Source organism: Rhynchophorus ferrugineus, unplaced genomic scaffold, assembly GCF_030347505.1.
Source record: "Rhynchophorus ferrugineus isolate W39M unplaced genomic scaffold, kcgeb_rfMv2 rfM14, whole genome shotgun sequence".
Lineage (NCBI taxonomy): Eukaryota > Metazoa > Arthropoda > Insecta > Coleoptera > Curculionidae > Rhynchophorus > Rhynchophorus ferrugineus.
In genome coordinates, this window is record NW_027472593.1 from 1,033,492 (window position 1) to 1,049,640 (window position 16,149).

At 32.0% G+C, this 16,149-nt stretch overlaps 3 pseudogenes across 1 annotated transcript in view; 2 read left to right on the forward strand and 1 right to left on the reverse strand.

Moving 5' to 3' along the window:
- The window catches only part of LOC143205762 (eukaryotic translation elongation factor 2-like), a 232,309-nt pseudogene extending 226,471 nt beyond the window's left edge, over window positions 1-5,838 (forward strand).
- The window catches only part of LOC143205649 (eukaryotic translation elongation factor 2-like), a 497,146-nt pseudogene that overhangs the window by 465,284 nt on the left and 15,713 nt on the right, over window positions 1-16,149 (forward strand). The gene's annotated exons all lie outside the window — the stretch shown is intronic.
- LOC143205731 (eukaryotic translation elongation factor 2-like) lies at window positions 820-2,097 on the reverse strand (annotated as a pseudogene).

A 16,149-nucleotide genomic window follows, 5' to 3' on the forward strand; every position in this document is an offset into this window, starting at 1 on the left:
ACCTAGGTTTATAATTTTCTTCCAATGCACTGCCAACACTATATTTATTTCCTAATGACTTCATAAAAGTTATTTTGTAAACTATATAGTGGCCTAATTGTGGTGGAAGAATTATTTTTTTTTTAATAATAAAATGTTTACTTGCAGTTCATAATTAAGTCAAAAATTTTGTAGATTGGATTCAAATGTACATCCAAAACGATCCTTTGTTAACATTATCCTGTTTTTGGGTTCAAATATTTTTAACCCCATAGACTGTTTAACATCAGAAAGTTTCGTAAAGTTATTCAGCGTCCAACTGCAATTGCAAAAGAGTACGGGTTAATCTTGTTCATGAACAAGATTGGTTTAAAACGTTCGTCGATAGCCTGACGTAAGACAGTTTCCGTTTGTACACACACACATCTGCAAATAATTTATTATTATAAAATTGTTTCTAACTTTATTCATAATTTATAGCGAATTAGCAGCATCAGTACCACCAAACATTAACGAATGTCTGCCTAGGGCAGATGGAGATGACATCACGATTAATTAATATATTGTAAAGACACCACAAGATTCTTTTTTCGATGTTTCATGCTTTAATTCAGACATTCTTAATAAGTTGTCTTTACCACAGAAATATATTTATATACGCATTATTTAAAATTTTAATTTTTGTTTAGTAAAATTAATACAAAGTGAAGTAACATCTAAAATACATACATAATTATTTAATTTATTATATAAATAATTATTTAGGAATTTACCTACCCGTAACACAATCTACTACAACAAGAGCACCATCATTTAAACGAAGGCAACTACAGGGTCGGATTAAGTAACTTGAATTCTAGCAGGATACTCCTCCAAGGCCTTCAGACAGATTTCTAAGTGGAGCTCTCTAGTACCGGCAATGATGTTTTCTCTAGATTCGTCAATGACACATTGTACCATAAGATCAGACTTAGCCTAACGTTTCAAACTTGAAGTCAAGTGACACAGACCTTAGTGATAAACACACACTAAAAGGGCATATTTGCGTACCTTCTACAGGTTTTTCTGAATCGGCCGGATTCTTCGGTTCCACAGCTACACGTACTACGGAAGATAAGCTGCAGTTCTTGACATTCAAGTTTTGCTTGTTTGTGAATATGGCGGTGGTATCGGGCTTAAACAAAAATTGATCCAGACCGAACAAAGTGCAAATATTTCCAGATGGGACATCTTCCATGGCTTCTATATAACGACCAATCATGAGGATGGCTCCCTGAATTGTCTTCTCGTGTAAATCCTCTCTGTTGAGGCCACATAGTTAGGTCCCAGGATAGGGGCCTTCACGCCGGTGGCTACTTTACCGGAAAAAACAGGACCAAAATCGTAGAAAATACCTTTATGAGAAGTGAGTACCATTTTAGACACATTATCATAGAACCGTTAGGATGGATCACGGTTCTTAATGTCTAAAGACAAAAAATCAAAGTATAGTTATTTGCAAATATTAAAAAATTAATAAAAAATTGGTAATTATGGTTTACTTTTTACCAATCATTCACAGTGAATCCGCCTAGAGTTCTAAACTACACATCATCAAGTACAAATTAATACCAAAATTTAACTCGTTTAAAAAATCCATATAGGTGACACATACCAGGAGCGGCTTCATCATCATGTGGACCTTCGTATAATTCGTATAACATTTCCATTCTGTATTTCAGAGCAGTTACTGGGTATGGTAAGTGAACGGCAATCATCTGAAGCAAAGTCTCCATCAACAGGTAACCATGTCCGCCTAAATTGCTTTCCACCCTTATCCTTGTCTTCATATTTCAAGTTAGTACACAGTGTGAAGAGAAGGCCTTCGTATTCTTCTTTCCTAAAATACAAATTTTAATTACACCCAAGAACTACAAATATATAATGCATTCTCGATATAATAGCTTGTCACCATAGGATATTAAGATAGAGGTAACATGAAAGCGTTTAATACCTAGGCTTCAAATTTGTGGCCTAATTGTGCTGGATGAATTAATTTTTTTTTAATAATAACATACATGTTTACTTGCAGTTTATGATCAGGTCAAAAATATTGTAGTTGGGATTCAATATGTACATGCAAAACGATCTTTTATCATTATCCTGTTTTTGAGTTGAAATATCTCTAACCCCATAGATTGTTTAAGATCAGAAAATTTGGTAAAGTTATTCAGCATCCAACTGCAATTTCAAATAGGTACGGTCCATCTTGTTCATGTTTCTTTAGTATATTTTAATTAAACGTGATGTCATCTCCAACCGGCCCCGGCCGACATTTGTTAATGATTGGTGCTACTCTTGCTGCTAATTCGCTATAAATTATGGATAAATTTAGAAACAATTTTGTAATAATCAATTATTTCAGGTGTAAGTACAAACGGAAATTATGTTACGTCAGGCTATCGACGAACATATTAAACCAATCTTGTTCATGAACAAGATGGACCATACCCATATGAAATTGCAGTTGGGTGCTGAATAACTTTACCAAATTTTCTGGCTTTTTTTCTGATTTTTTTGCTTTAAGGTGTTAAAAAACTTTGATCCTAATGGTCCTCTGACGATTTATGTGTCTAAAATGGTACCCACTTCTCATAAAGGTCGTTTCCACGCTTCTTTCTGTCTTTTCCGGTAAAGTAGCCATCGGGATGGAGGTCCCTATCCCAAGACCTAAATATGTGGCATCAAGAAAGAAGATTTACACGAGAAGACAATTCAGGGAGCCATCCTCATGATCGGTCGTTATGTAGAAGCCATTGAGGATGTCCCATCTGGAAACATTTACAGGTTGTTCGGAGTAGAATAATTTATGATTAAGCCCGATACCATCCCCACATTCACAAACATGCAGAACTTGAATGTCATGAAATTCGGTGTAACTCTCGTAGTACGTGTAGCTGTGGAACCCAAGAATCCGGCCGATTCACCAAAACCTTTAGAAGGTACGCAAATGTTCGCCTTTATTGTATGATTATCACTAAGGTCGGTGTCATTTGACTTCAGGTTTGAAACGGTTGGCTAAGTCTGACCTTATGGTACAATGTGTCATTGAAGAACCTAGCGAAAACATCATTGCCGGTGCCAGAGAGCTCCACTTAAAAATCTCTCTGAAGGTCTTGGAGAAGGATCATGCTAGAATTCAAGTTACTTGATCCGACCCAGTAGTACCCTTTGTGTAAGTGATGGTCCCTTGTTGCAGTAGATTGTATTACGGGTGAGTAAATTCCTAAACAATTATTTGTATAATAAATTAAATAATTATGTATGTATTCTTGGTGTTACTTCACTTTGAATTAATTTTACTAAAGAAACATGCATAATGCAATTCAATGCAGATGCAATATCGCATATCTAAATATATTTCTGCGTTTACGACAATTTTAAGAACTTCCGAATTAAAGTAGGAAACATTGTAGTGTCTTTACAATCTTTTAATTAACCGTGATATCATCTCCAACCGCCGCAGGCCGATATTGGCTAATGATTGGTCCTACTGATGCAGCTAATTCGCTATAAATTATGGATAAATTTGGAAAGAATTTTGTAATAATGAATTATTTCAGGTGTATGTACAAACAGAAACTATGTTACGTCAGGATATCGACGAACGTATTAAGCCAATCTTGTTCATGAACAAGATGGACTATACCCATTTGAAATTGCAGTTGGGTGCTGAATAACAATCGACGTTTAACAATCTATGGGGTTGGGAATATTTCAACCCAAAAACAGGATAATGATAAAAAATGATCGTTTTGCATGTACATCTTGAATCCCGTCTACAAAATTTTTGACTTAATTATGACCTGTAAGCAAACATGTGTTTTATTATTTAAAAAAAATTAATTCTTCCAGCTCAATTAGGCCACTATATAGTTTACAAAATAACTTTTATGAAGTTATTAGAAATTAAATATATTGTTGGCAGTGCATTGGAAGAAATTTTAAGCCTAGGTATTAAACGCTTTCATGTTGTAGTTCTTGGGTGTAATTCTTGTAGTTCTTGGGTGTGACTAAAATTTGTATTTTAGGAAAGAAGAATATGAAGGCCTTCTCTCCACACTGTGCACTAACTTGAAATATGAAGACTAGGATAAGAATGGAAAACAATTTAATCGGACATGGTTACCTGTTGGTGTGACTTTGCTTCAGATGATTGCCGTTCACTGGCCATCCCCAGTAACTGTTCAGAAGTACAGAATGGAAATGTTATACGAAGGTCCACATGTATGGATGTTTAAAACGTGTGAAATTTTAGGTTTTATTTGTATATGACGATATGTAGTTTACAACTCTATGCTGATTCACTGTGAATGATTGGTATAAACTGAACAACAATTACCTATTTTTTAATATTTTTAGCATATGCAAATTACTATACTTCGCTTTTTGTTTTTAGGTATTACGAACTGTGATCCTAACGGTCCTCTGATGTATGTGTCTAAAATGGTACTCATAAAGATCGTTTCCACGCTTTTTTTCCTGTCTTTTCCGGTAAATTAGACAAAGGCATGGATGTCCCTATCCTAAGACCTAAATATGTGGCATCAAGAAAGAAGATTTAAACGAGCAGACAATACATGGAACCATCCTCATGGTGCGTCGTTATGTAGAAGTCATTGAAGATGTCCCATCTGGAAACATTTACAGGTTGTTCGGTGTGGATCAATTTTTGGGTAAGCCCGATACCATTACCACATTCACAAACAAGCAGAACTTGAATATCAAGGAGTTCAGCTTATCTTCCGTAGTACGTGTAGCTGTGGAACCGAAGAATCCGGTTCGTTCAGAAAAACCTGTAGAAGGTACGGAAATATTCGCTTTTATTGTGTGACTATCATTGTCTGTGTCATTTTACTTCAGGTTTGAAACGTTTGGCCAAATCCGATCCTATGGTACTATGTGTCAATGAAGAATCTGGAACACATCATTGCCGGTGCCGGAGAGTTCCACTTGGAAATCTGTCTGGAAGTTCTGAGTGGAACTGGAGGGGGATCATCATTCGACCCTACTGGGTCTTACTGTACTACGTGTTACGGTATACTACTGTATCTTACCGTTAAACCATCAGCGAAGAATCTGACCAGATGTGCCTGTCAAAGTCGCCAAACAAATACAACAGATATTGGCCCAAGTATTTTAGCTTCCAGGCTTTTAAATATATGCCGTTTGGATTTCTATCAACATGTAGTCTATAAGATGTAGTTTATAAGGCTCTGCAATATAAAAGTTTGGAGTCTCATCAGTGAATATAACATTGATTAAAAAGGATTGAAACGACATGCTAGTCAGCTAGTGGGATACTCATAAATTATTTAGACGGATATATAAATAGAGAATGATATATATTAGGTGAGTTAGTGTACAGTACTTTTGGTTTAATTTTTAAATATTTCTTCCGTACTCTGGAACAAATAAAACACGCACTATATAGAATATTGAACGAATAGTTGCAGGCTTCCGAAAATGTCGAAACAAATGTGCTGTCTGGTATCTTGTACACTAAGAACAACGTTACTAATTATGATTCTGTTTTTGTCTAGATGAATCTTCCACTGGCTTTTGGTTTATAGATCATACCAATTAATAAGCAAAAAAATGGCAACGCCCTCTTAATTTATTTTTTCAAATCATATTTAATAGAGTTGGTTTTATTCTTAATTCTATTTACAGGATTCCAATGGGCAACAAAACAATCCATCGTGGTGGCGGTTAGATCATTCCTACAACCCGGCGTATGTTGTCTTGTATGCTTGCCTATTAGTTAATATTAAAAGTCTGGTTAATAGTCTGGGCAGACGTCCAGCCCAGACTCATTGAACGTGTTTGTCAGTGTGAAATTCAAGTAAATCTTTTATACAATTAAATTTTCACTCCATCTTAGAAATAAGTTCGATATCACAGAAAAAGGCGCCAGATGATACAGCGTTGTATAAGTAGCAATTTTGAATTGTTTACATAATTATATCCCGATTGATTTAGGACTTCTATCCATTCTCAGATAATTCTCTAGAATCGACTTGGTGTAGGTGTTTGAGCAATTAAAGTACTGGATACAACTTAGTCCATGCATATTTATGCTTTACAAACAACTTGGTTAAAGCCACAACACAGAAATGAATCAAGAGTGAGGGATCTTCATCTTGTCCGGGTGGTTTTATCACGAGCATGCGCCGTAGTACCGAAATATACCAAAAACCATACCATAAGTCATGTATCTAATATATGACCGAACTGCTTTATTATTGAATTTTCCGTTTTAATATTATAATTTTTCTGAAAACATAATTATTTGTCAGATTATTTATTTATTATAAAAGCTAGTAGTGTACTAAAATACGAAATTCTTTTTTAACATATCTAATATTTTATTTTGTTATTTTTCAGAATACACATAAAATAAAGAAAGTTTTCCAGATCTCAGTCAATACTTGGACAAAATGTAAACGCGTCGTCAATGACAATTCATTTTTTTCTACAGTACAAATAAAAAGGGCGTGATCCACGTTCTCATCAGAGAGTAGACGGCAGACTGCATCTGCTTTTTAATTCCCAAATATAACAATTTGAGGGAGTCCAAACTTGCTGGAGAAAGCGAATTATAGGAGAATTGGGGAATTGGACAGTAGGGGTTGACAGTACTTTGGTTAAAGGCTGCAATCCGACGAACTGTAGCATTTGAAAAGGATGAGCAATTTAATATATATATGGGTATACATGTATGCTAGAGCCTGGTCTGGAATAAGGCGTAAAATACAGCTATAAGAATCACTCGCTGTTCGGTGAACTTGAGAGGACAGTTTTGTCCATTTTTAAGGTCCACCCGATAGAAGTGCGGTAGGTGTGGGTAGAAGAATGAGTCCATAAAGATACCAGATAACTGAAGTAAGGTAGTACATTCCATCTTACCGTGAACTTGTTAGGTTTATTAAGTTGTTTTTATAGCATTCATATGAATCGTAAAATTCAATTAATGTTATCAACGTTTTTAGTATTTAAATTTCAAACGTTAATTCATCAATAAACTACTATATTTCTTGTCATAGATTTTATAATTAATTAATTAATTTTTTTGGAAAAATGACTTGTTTTAATTCTTGACCATAAAAAATGACACAAAGTTGTAAAATTACTTTCCAGGCGATGTGCATCCATTATAATATTTTTTAGAACCGATTTGGTGAAGGTAATTGGGCAATTAAAATACTGAATTCAGCTGAGCCGCTCTGTATTTATACATTATGAGTAAGTCGGTTATGGCCACATCACAGAATTAATTAAGATGCCGGAATCTTAATCCTGCCCGTGAGGCTATAACTCGATCTTGCCCCGTAGCGTTTTACATATTTATATTTCAAGGCAGCAAATCATTTAATTATGCAATCGTGCATAAAAGCGCATTTACCATATAGGCGTCTCTAATCAATTATTTGTGTCTAACATTCGGCCACCCTGACCTCGCAAAACTTCACTCCGGCCTGTTCTTGGAATATAGTGGTTGTTATTCTGGTTTTTCTATAATGGAGACATACTCTTAACTACTTGATCTTTTAAAATTTCTTACCTTGTTGATGATTTTTTCTTTATAATGGTCTGTTGTACTCAATGATTCTTTTTCTGTTTTCTTTTTTTTTTATGATCCTTATAATATATGTCTTGCTCAGGCAGGAGTTCAGTGGTACTATGAACTTAACTTAAACATTATCTATATATTTTGATCAAACGATGATAACTCTATTCCTAATTCTCAATTATTCTATGCTGCTGGCGGAAAAGCTTCCTGTTCGTCAGATTGCATGTATCCCATGGGATGGAGGGCTGGCTGCCGACATTTATATGCATGTCGTGTCTGCTACTGTCGTCCGTAATGTAGACCTATCCACGTCTGTTGTGGTGACCACAGATAAGTTGCCTACTCCTGTGCTGGCAGCCTGGCCGTAAACGTTCAAATCAACGTCGCTCGTGATGGCCCCCGGTTTTTGAATACCCCACATAGGTATGCCCCTTTTGCATGCTCTCTTTACTTTCTTAAATATAACTATATATTTGTATTACAAATACGATGTTCTTTCCAGTTGCTCTGTGTATTTGTGTTCTGAATTGCATCTTAAATTAATGACTTTTTGTCTAATACGAACTGAGAATAGAATATATATTTTCATTGTGTAAAACAATGGAACACTTGTTACCTCCTACTGTTCAACCGCTTTAATAAAATTACTTTGAGAGGAAAGACAAAAAATAATTTGAATACATTTAGTGTTTAATATCTTACTACGTATTTTATAGCTAATCACTTTTGGCGCATAACACCAATATAAAATGAATTTCTGGAGAACTTATCCCCTTTAAAAATATAACACATATTTATCTAATGCTGTCTTCTAATTGATCCAATATTCAATTGGAATTAAATTGAGTTATATGCTGGCATTTTCTATGGAATGTTGCTTTGTATATAGATTTCTTATTATTTTGATTATTTTTAGTCATTTAATTTGTAATCCTAAGCAAGCACAACTTGGTACTCAACAAGGCTTCTACTTATTAGCATATCAAGACACCAAATGATGAGATAACCGAAGTAATAAAATAAAAAAAATCAATGAATATGTTAACAATAAAAAAATAAAATACGGAATAAGTTTTACAAGGAATAAACTATTTATCTCTAAAAACATTTGTCAACTGCATAAGTAAATCATATATAGTTAATAGACACAAATTAAGCATATTTTTATAACATAAAACAATGAATTTTCAATAAATCACATAAACACTTCATATCGCACACTTATAATAAAATTTTAAAATAGAACATAATTTATTGGATAACATAGCTTTTGGACTTTTCCAATTTTTCATTATTACATCACTTATTACGTCAGGTGTTTTGTCTTTGTTTGTGATGAAACCACTGGTGCTTGTGGTACGTTTGTCTAAAAAGAAACCAATCAAAGCAAGTCAAGTTTTGAAGAAAAACTCAAATCCTCATATTATATTTTCACGATCCTGACATCTATTCAATTTGGATTTATTGGATACGGCAGTGTCTGTAAGTTGTCCTGGTCTCTGTCTTTCAGAATTCTGAAAATTCTGTCTCTTTAAAGAAGACCCTGTGTCTAAACTTCTCAATACTTGATGTTCGAGACAATATTGCTCTGCATTTTAAATTGGGCCCTCACACTAAAAATACAAAAAAAATATATTTATAGATTATTAGGATTTTCTAAAATCATAAATTACATTATCTCAACTATCATCAACTGGTACAAGTTTAATAGGTTCTAGAGGTGTTACCACCTTTTCAAATTCACTGCCTTCTTTTATTAGCTGCAATTCTATACACTTTTATCTGGGCTGGTACTATGGTGTAACTATTATAAAAAAAGTACTGTATTGGTCTTCTTTAATAAATAATACACGGTGACATATATTGTAATCACAAGGGACTAGTACAATATTCCCGCTGTTAACAGCTTCGCACTTTATCAAATGTATGTACGTAATGTAATTCTTCAAATATAATTCCATCCTTGGTACTCTTATATGATGTGAGTTATTGTATAGACAAATAACTTTTTCATTGGAACTGTAAAATATCGATAAGTATTATCTTTAAATTCTTTGGTCATATATTACTCTCTTAATATCTCCATTATTTAAATTTCTGTATTATATGTTTTTAAGATATTTTAAAATATACACTTGTATAAATTGTTAATAGTTAAATTATAAACGTTTATACCTGAATAAATGCACTTAAACTTTGAAATATTTCAAGGTAGCAAACATTGTTTATCAAATTCTTTTGTCAAAATATTTTATGTTTTCTTATTGATTACATATATGGAAGATCAATGAATAAACCAGAAAGGATGAAATAAAATCGATTGTAACTTCCGATGTATCGATAATTACATAAATTATTCCATAAATATTATAAAACTTTTTAATTATTTTTAATAAACTATTAAATTTGGTACTTAACTTTAAAAGATTAGCTTCACTACACTAATTAAAATAAAAGATTTATTAAAAAATTCGATACTTTAATGTACATTTTACAATCTTTAAATAATATCGATATTTTTTTGGGCCGTACCCTGTGTGTATGTTAAATCGCAATTTAAAATACTGACTTTATTTCTAACATGATCAGAGAAAAAAAATTTCTAAAATGTAAAACATAATAGAAACATAACGATTAATATAATTTGAAAACGGATATTTAAATTTAAAAATTATGTACACCTCGCTACTTAATTTTAAAGGTTTATAAATATTTCCATATTTTAATATAATTTTTACAGTATTTACAAAACATCGGCCTATATATCAATATTTTCTTTTTATTAAAAACATCTACATATTTTTTGTCAAATATCGAAGTATTTTAGAGTAGCAGTAGCTGTTAAAAAATATCTAAATTTTATTCATCCCTTATATCCATATACTTTTTTTAAAAGTTGACCTTGAAATAAACATATAAGTTGCATTTAATATATGTTAATATTAAACTTGAAAATCCGTTGTAGATCCTTCAGATCTTTCCTAAAACCTTCTCTGAATAACAATAATCAAAATTCACAAATTTAAATAAAAGTATGCTACCTACTTAAATATACGTTTATTTATCTTAGTCAATTTTAAGACATATTGGTATTTATTTTTCTTGTAAATACTCTAATATGCATCAATGATGCTGATGTTATAACAAAGCGATATTTAAGTTCAAAATAGTTATTCATTTCAAAAATATACGAAATATTTAATACCTGCATAACTAGACCTTCAAAACCCTTTTGATTTAATTGTAATATAAATATTGTAAGATCAATATCGCATTAAAATGGTACTGATAAATTAATTGAATTATGGCCAAAAGCATACCCTTAATCTAGCATTATTTTATCAACCACCTTATAATACACTAATATTAATGATTTACTGAATTCCTTATTTGGGATTTTTATTAATTAGACCTCATAAATGAAATTGATATTACTGCGATAATTGAAATTACAATTACTAACATGTTTAAATGTACTAGGTAAACTAATACATATTTATCTCAAAATATCTACGTTTCACTTATGAAATTAGGAAAAATACAAAACAACAATATTACAATAAACATAATTTATTTAAATATAGAGGACAATAGGATAAAGTTATGTTATTTGTGTTGCATCCACTTCATCGATTTTCTCTGGACTATTTCTTAAGGGTCTAAGTTATATGGACTCACTAAGATTGTGGTAACATTGGCCAATAACTGCAAATTTATCATCTTCTTTCTAATTGAGGTAGACGTCCATATATCCACCTTGTGGGTTATATAACAGTATACATCTTGTATCTTTCAACTCATTTGCCCACGGTTCTACACTTATGGCGTCATTTTCATCTCTACTAGCTGTGGATTCAAAATCATAAGCTGCTTTTATGTTTTGTAAATATTTATGAGTCACTAAATCTATTCTTCTTACATTAGTAATATCCACATCGTCTCTTACATCATACATTATAACATTAAATGGTATTTTAGCTGCTCATTTGGTTACAATTTATTCTCTATTTGTTTTTGAGAGCTGCAGGAGTTTAAAGTATTTTCATGTCCAAAATATGTTTTGGTGAATTCTACTTCATATTCTTCACCTTTGTTCTAATTTAATACTAGCTAGGCAATGTGTATTTATCTTGTCTCTTCCTTGAACTTCCTTGGACCCAGAAATATTGTGCTAGCACAATATAAAGAAATATAGCTTCTTCTCTCTTGACACGTGCTTGGGGTTTGCTCCATATCATTTTCCCATATTTGAATTTCTTTAAAGCTATTAAATTTCAATAACTCCTCAACGTTTAAGTTATAAGTTGACTGTAAATTATTCATTAGAAGATTCGCTTACATTGTAGTATGCTCGCATAACTTACATGTGTACAGTATTTTTGTTACTTTGGTATCATTAATAGCAGGATGCTTTGTTTTGGATCCACGCTATTTCAATATTTGTTTGCTGTTATATTTATTTTCGCAAGTAAAATATTTAAAAATGAATACAGCCCTCAGATATAATGCAGATATTTTTTCTAAAACATAAAATTATTGTAAGATTCAGCAGGAAAGTCTCTTGATATGGACATTCAAATTAGAGCAGGTATATAACTTCGTTCAGTTTTCAAAATAGAAAAGCTTCTTTTGTTCCATGTTTTGTCTTTCCACAGCAATTTGATTTTCTTATATAATTATTTAATTCTACTATTATAATATAAAACAAAGCAATATATATAGAAAAAATTAGTGTATACAATAATATAAACTAAATATTTCAATCAAAAACTAAATAAACTAAACAAACTATATTTCAATACAATCGTAAATTAAACTATCTAAAATTATAAAAAAAGACTAATTAAGTAATAATTTGGTTAAAAAAATTTTGCGTTTGCACTCGAAGAAGCGCACTTTTCCCCTTGGCGTGAAATATATAAATTTATTAAATTAAATTCAATTAAATATATATATATATATATATATATATATATATATATATATATATATATATATATATATATATATATATATATATATATATATATTATCTACATTTAGCTAAATTTATCTAAAAATATAAATATAATATAAAAAATATATATCCATAAAATATAAATATTATATACATAAATATAAACCATAAGCAAAAAACATAGGTGCATAGCAAAATAAAATTATCTTTTCCATCATTCCGTCAGTACTTTTAATATTTTATCCGAAAGATCATTATGGAATGTACAATTGACGGAGTTTTAATTTACTTTTTTTAAAACATTTGACAAAAATTTTGTAACATAATCGACATGGCAAAATCGCTGAATAATTTAAGATATAGATCAAAGACCTACTGACTACTTGTATATTAAAACAATTTTGTTAGAGTTAGGGACACGATATATTGTCTTGTCTCTATAAAATCAGTCTCAATTTGTGGGTCTACTGATTTATTCATAATTGTATGTAAACAAAAATCACATTTCATTTCTTTTTTAAAAAGTTTTACTAAATAACCTGAGATATACACTACTGTACAACGTAAAACTTTGTTTGCTGTTATAGGAACATCTGGACTGAAGTTATAGTCAAGTAATTAACAGTAAGAATGAGCAAAAAGGGAGATACTGGCTGAATGAATACAAACTTTACCATTACCTTCCGGAGTTTATTCAAGTTTCGATGATACTTGCTTCGGACACACTGGTTGCGGGCCTGGAATGATGGAAATAGGTACTACCAAGTAAGACAGTTTTGAAATTAACAATTATGAACAGAGATGTGACTGACTCCTTCAATTTACCTTCGATATAATTTTGATTTAGATCCACTTCCATTTGTGTTGTTCTAGGCTCGTGGTATTATTTTCACCATCACTAAATTGTTCATAAGTACTTAATGGAAGGTTAAAATGTATCACACAAATGTCTCACGTGGTAACGATAATAAATCTGCTTCATGTTTAACCAACCAGTTTAGGATTTTTAAAATTTTCTACTCATTTCTTAAGGATCGCTTTTTTAACGGAAAACGATGATGCATTTCCTCACTTTCTGTGCATCTGAGTACACAACACTTCCTAGAACGGGAGTGCATTTCAACTACGGGCTTCTACCTAGTAATGAAATAAAATAACAATTTATTCTATAAACTTTATAAAAAGCTGACCACGCTGTTCTCTACATAGGGCACATTAAAAATGGGGTGCAAAATAAACAAACCATAGAACGAAATGAACGAATCAGATTCCGTCGCGGCTCTTAGCATAGCGAATAAAATAAGAAATGTGTTAAAGATAGCGACATCTACATGTTGGACGTGGCGAAACATCTTGCCAAAATTTCCATAAATTTCCATATATTCGCAAAATATTACCAAAACACCCACCTACGAAACTTCCTGCCTTACTCATATTTAACATAATAGTTTGGAGAGCATAATTGCCAACGCCTCCGACCGTTTTAATTTGGTAATATTAGGTACGTCTGTGTTTCTATCCGGTAGTTTCCAGAACAGTTTTCGTTAGTTCGTTGATAGAAACATATTGCCTTATCTTACCTTTCGGACCAATAAACTAGTATTGTGGTCGAATAAAGGCCTTCTATTTATCCTGTCAAGTGTGTGTGTTTAGAATATAAAGAACATTTCAATTACTACAACATTTGTGCTGAGGTTGTAATAGTGAGTTAAATAAGAATTACTCTATTAACATAAGTGGTGACAGTGATAAAATAGCCAATGGACCATCCCCGTTAAAATTGTAAAATCAGACTGTGTAGGAACTTTGCTTATCGTCTAATCAGAACAGAAGCTAGATATCATTAACAGATTCAGATAACTGAATTAGCGAAAAAATGCTGTATGGCGTGGTAAACTTCCTCATCTGATGCTTCTAGTGCACAAGCTGTGCCGTCAACTATGATGTCAAAATTTGTTTGTCAAAAATCTAAACTAAAAATTAGGGGTAAGTGATAACATTATAATTGTTAAGACAAGTGAATCTATCAAATTCCGGTACATTGTTACTATTTGAATGTCAAGCTATATATAATAGTACAGGGAAAGAATGTAATTGACCTTATTCTTGGGTTGATAAATAATCTACGAGTTAACTTGCCTATAATGCAACCACTCCTTGATATGGTGTCAATGTCCTGTAAGAAATACTTTTATTTCTTGATAAATAAAATACAAATATTCAACGAACATTTTAATGGTCACTATCTTGATAATATACTAGGTGTTGCAACGGTGATTACAATAACAATCGCATATCAACTGCGTCAGCAAGATACTCTTCGAGAGACTCTAAGAAACTATATGAATTCCGGTCAAGGCGTCGTCCTTTGTATCCGAAAAATGTACATCTCAGCATTCCCATCGTTCCGACCCGTTACCACGTCCGCCTCGATTATCGAATGAGTCATTAGGTGCCCTCTATGTAATTGGTCAACAATGCCGATCTATATTTTCTTACGGTCCATCTCTTAGTGATTATGGAAAATATCACTTGAATCATTTACCACAATGACCTATTTTGATGCACTGTATTTTCAGTATCATTGAAAAATTATGGGAATATATGAAAAGGTAATTTAAGTTAATAAAATCACCAGCCTTCTTCCTGTTCTGTCATCATTGTAAAGTCATCCATTTGTACTTAACCATTGCAAAAGGGATATTTGAAATATGTATATAATAATCGTTGTAATAACTAAATAAAAATAAACAAAAACCTTGTCTGTGTTCCTTATTTATTTTTTGAAATCTGATTAATTTTCTTGTTAAAAACATTATATTTTTCTCTTTTTGGTGTTAGATATTTGCTCAATAAATTATGCAGTTATTATATTAAGTATTAAAATGGGTATGCCAAGTAAACTTGCAGTCCGTTTGAAGAAAAATATGAATAAAGGAACAATTATTGAAAACAAGAAATGTTTCAGGCACCGGGGTCCGCTACCTAACCTAACTGATTTGACAAAGGCATTAACCAAACTAGAACAACCACGAAAAGTCTTTGTTCCCACCGGGAATCGAACCCGCGACCTCCACGTGTGATCTGAAGACTATAATAACTATACCATAGAAGTAGTTGCCTGCAATATTTCTACGGCTTCTCATATGATATGGTTAGTCTTTAAAAAGCAAACTGAATGAATTTGTACGGATAATTAACATAGAATAATTAACTTAGATATTATAGACAAACATTTGTGCATTTTCCATTTTCCGTTACCTTTTCAAGGCCTTAGGAATCTTTAATTTACTTAATGAACTCTGCTTTTCTTGGAATCCTGTTTGGTCAGCTGATTAAAGTCCTTGTTGATGTGGAACGCGTGTTTGGTGTTGATAAGGATTTGGTATAGGAATTTTGCAATTATACTGCGGTGAATTTTTGAAAAGGGATGAGTGAAAAATTCCTTTTGAACATTTGCGCTAATGTATTTGAGTAATTCTGTATATGAGGCGCTCAAATTTTTTTCTCTGCTATTTCTAAATTTGTTCATCTCTTCATGGCCGATGTACTTAGACTATTTTTGCCCGTCTAAATAAAGGAGTATGTCTTATAGAGCAGA